This window comes from Vicia villosa, linkage group LG4 (genome assembly GCF_029867415.1).
Source record: "Vicia villosa cultivar HV-30 ecotype Madison, WI linkage group LG4, Vvil1.0, whole genome shotgun sequence".
Classification (NCBI taxonomy): Eukaryota; Viridiplantae; Streptophyta; class Magnoliopsida; order Fabales; family Fabaceae; genus Vicia; species Vicia villosa.
In genome coordinates, this window is record NC_081183.1 from 155,013,687 (window position 1) to 155,017,766 (window position 4,080).

Here is a 4,080-nt window from a genome sequence, read left to right on the forward strand (position 1 = left end):
GCTTAAGAAATAACACCCCCAATTTACTTCTACTTCTAATAAATAGGCCCAATTTGATAAAATAAAAATAGTCCAATAAATAATATGCTCCAACAAATAATATTATTATCCTTAATATTATATTCCGATTAATCCAATTAAATCTGACTTTTTTCTCAAATAAGTAAAATTCAATAATAATATTATTTCTAATATTATTTCTCTACATACTCCACTTTATTAATTCTTCGATTAACCGAATAAATTCTAACTTCACTTAATAATTAGAACACGTTTCTCAATAACACCGACGATCCAATTAATTGTCAAACTTCGTCCAAATTAAGTAAATAAATTCTTATTTAATTTAATTAGTCGAATAATAAAATTCAGGCTGTTACAACTCTCCCCCACTTAAAATATTTTCGTCCTCGAAAATTCAATTGACACAACCATCTCAAGACCAAAACCACATCCACTCTCTCTCTCGATTCATACTAATACAAAACGTTCTACACTTACGACCACACAAAGCTTCAAAAGATATCATTCCAGTATCCGAAGAAAATACCATGCAAACACATAATCCTTTTGATGCGCAACTTAGCAAGTCTCTTCATCGAATAATCCATCTTCATCGGAATAAAACGAGCACATTTCGTCGACTATCCACACTTACCAAACTCATTTCACAATCACTCGATGCCTCGACAACCTCGAAATAAAATCCATTGAGATACTATTTCACTTCCACCCAAAGTAGATAACTGTTGCACCAAGCGAAACGGTTCCTGCCAAATCTAACTTAAATACACAGTTTCGGTATATCCCTCTTCATACTTTACCACTACACATTTCCTCAAATTTCGATACATCATTAACACCATGATTAATACTCAAATCATTACGATGTTCCTCATCCAAAATTCTCTTTGTCCGAATTCGAACCATCAGGAATACAACTCGATCACAACATCTCATGACACCATTCTCGACAATCCAAAAGTCATCACTTTTCCTTGATTTAATCAAAATCATCTTGTCAAACAATCACAAGTAGACTTCAACATGCCAACTTAACACACAAAGACGTCGCTTCACAACCAAACTCAATTCTCTAAGTCGTTCCAACGATTTCCAATTCTTGAATTCTCAACATAACTTATAAAATTATTTCCTACTCAATGCATCGGCCACAACCTTCACTTTTCCAGGATGGTAATTCAAACCAAAGATTAAAATCCTTCGAAATTCTACTCGTCTTGTTTACCTCATATTCAACTCTTGTGATCACTCAACACATCAAACCTTGATCCAAACAAACAATGCCTCTTACATTCCAAAACAAACACAACGGGAAGCAACTCCAATACATACATCGAATAATCCTTCTTATGTACTTTCGTTACCTTGAAGCATAAGCTACCACTTATCGATATCTGCACCAACACACTTCAACTCGAAATCCCATATCCAAGAAAATTCACTTCTTCCAACCAAAACTCATATTCATAAAGCTTTACATAACCTCCTTCTCTTTCAGTGCCGGTAACACAATCCTTAAATGTTCAACATGATCATCGTCGCTCTTAGAATCGAATATCCTCAAGAAACATTACCTCATAGAACCTTCTTTCTTCTTACTCGACAAAATAGGCGTAACTCTACTACTATACAGTCAGACAATGAACCTCTTCTCAAACAATTCCTCAAATCTACTCTTCAACTTCTCCTTAATCGTTTTACACGCTACCAAGTTAGTAAGACAAGTCCATCTCGTTCAATACGATATTGTCTCCTATCAACAATAGATTAAGGGTGATCAAGTCCTCAATTTGTCAATAGACAGTTGACAATTATAATGAAACATAAACCACCGTTACTAAACTATAATAGTGTTCCTTCGGAACTCGCACTCGGAATCACTTACAACACCGAGATCCACAATCTCTCTTACAGTTTCCATTACTTAGTTCGACCCCAAAAAGTTCACACCCAAAATCCTCATCAACTTAGTCCAATAGAAAACAAACTAAATCAATTCTCGAAGTCTCTACTGAAGATGTTCAACGGATAATTCAAACACGCATAAGATGTAGAAACAAAGCCACAACAGTTGTATCAATAACTATACTTCTATGCATAACAGATAAAACAAGATTCAATCTTATAGCACAATCCAAAGAATAAAATAATGTGTTGCACCATTATCAATAATAAAGCACGTACCTCAGATTAACTTATCCTTAGAAGTAGTCTCAGCACCAGACAACGCAAACACTTTTCCTTTCGCTTGATCCTTCTTTGGCCTATCGCACATGGCACAATTGTGTCCTTGCTCGCCACAACTGTAGCAAATCCTACTCGGACCAACTCCACAATCAATAGTTTTGTGACTCGTCCCGCCACACCTGTAGCACTTAATCGGAGTAGAAGTTCCTCCCCCACTTGGCTTCTTACCAAGACCAGATTGTTCCCTCATGTCATCATACGATTTCCCACGGAACTGTTCTCCTCCTCGTTTCGACTGTAGAAATCTCACTTCTTTCTTTCCACGCACATCTTCTGGAAAATAGTTTCCCAAAAATGCATCATGGAAAAGAGTCCAAGTAACTTCAATACCTTCTCTTTCAAATCTCCGCACAGTATTACTCCACCAAACGTCAGCTTCTTTTGTTAGCACGTGAGTACCAAACTGTACCTTTTGTACAGCAGTACAACTCACGACTTGAAAGATCTTATCAATTTCTCTCATCCATGCGTGCGCTTTGTCCGGTCCATACCCTCCTTCAAAGATCGGCGGGTTGCACCTTTGAAAGTCTCCAAAAGCACGAAACTCATCCTTTCCTCCATAGCCGGCATTCTCTTGCGGCGCTTGTCCAATCGCACCAGTCCACCTCATCATTGCCTCAACATTAGTGTCAACATTCCTTCCCGCAGCCATCGGCCTAAACAACCAAACAACCAGACAAAACAGTATCGATCGTGTCAGATACACGAATCAAATACAACAGGATAAAAGACATTAAAGACTATTGACCAACTGGTCGACCATGCTCTGATACCACTAATGTAACACCCCTTTTTATACCCCAAAAATTTAACATATAATCAGAGAATAGCATGCATATAATTCAAAGGGCGTCACATCGTTGTTTTTAGAAGAACTAAAAGCTTTTAAAAACGACAACATTTATCCACAAAATACAATACACCTGGTCATTTTAATAACACTCAAATATAAAATCACAATTTAACCTGGATATGCATTCACAGCGGAAAATATGATACTCATGTGATTCATAATGATTCATGTCCCATACCATGATCATACATCGATTAATGGTCTCAATTCAACATAAGACATAATCAAGGTTTGGCTTATAAGCCTCTCAAAATGACAAGTAACCAACAAATAAGTTCACAAGTTATAACAAAATACATAAACAATTAGAACATGAGTTCAATGTCTAAGCTACCCAGTGTTACATGACCAGAGCATTGACTCACTACTTAATTACCAAGCAACCTCAGAAGAAACTCCGACTAGGTCACACGCAAGCTACTAATCGTCAAACCTGCATGTCGCCAAACGAGGGCAATATTAAAACAGAAGGGTGAGAATACGAACCATTATGAAGAAAGTATAACAGAATATAATGGTTAAATCAACACTTCAAGTAATTAGTTATACTATGTAAAACGGAATAGATAATAGTAATCAATGCATATTTCACATGTTATCGAGTATACAACAAGCTTAAATAGTATAATATTTCAATTCTACTATTATATTCTCAATTAAGTACACAACCATAACTCTCACATATTCACACATCTAATCAAATATGTATTCAAACTTCACTCGTTTCAATTATCAAACTCATACACATATCACAACTACATCAACTTCACATACTCAATTATCGCATAATTTTAATGTGACTCAATGCAAGATATGTGACGCTATGCATGTGGTACCGAATTGTGAACCCAAAGTTTCACCGCTTTCCGATTCAATATCTAGAATCCAAGCCACGCTTCCGATCCGGACAAGACCAAAGCCCACCAAACGTAAACATATAGTTTACCGCTTCCGAT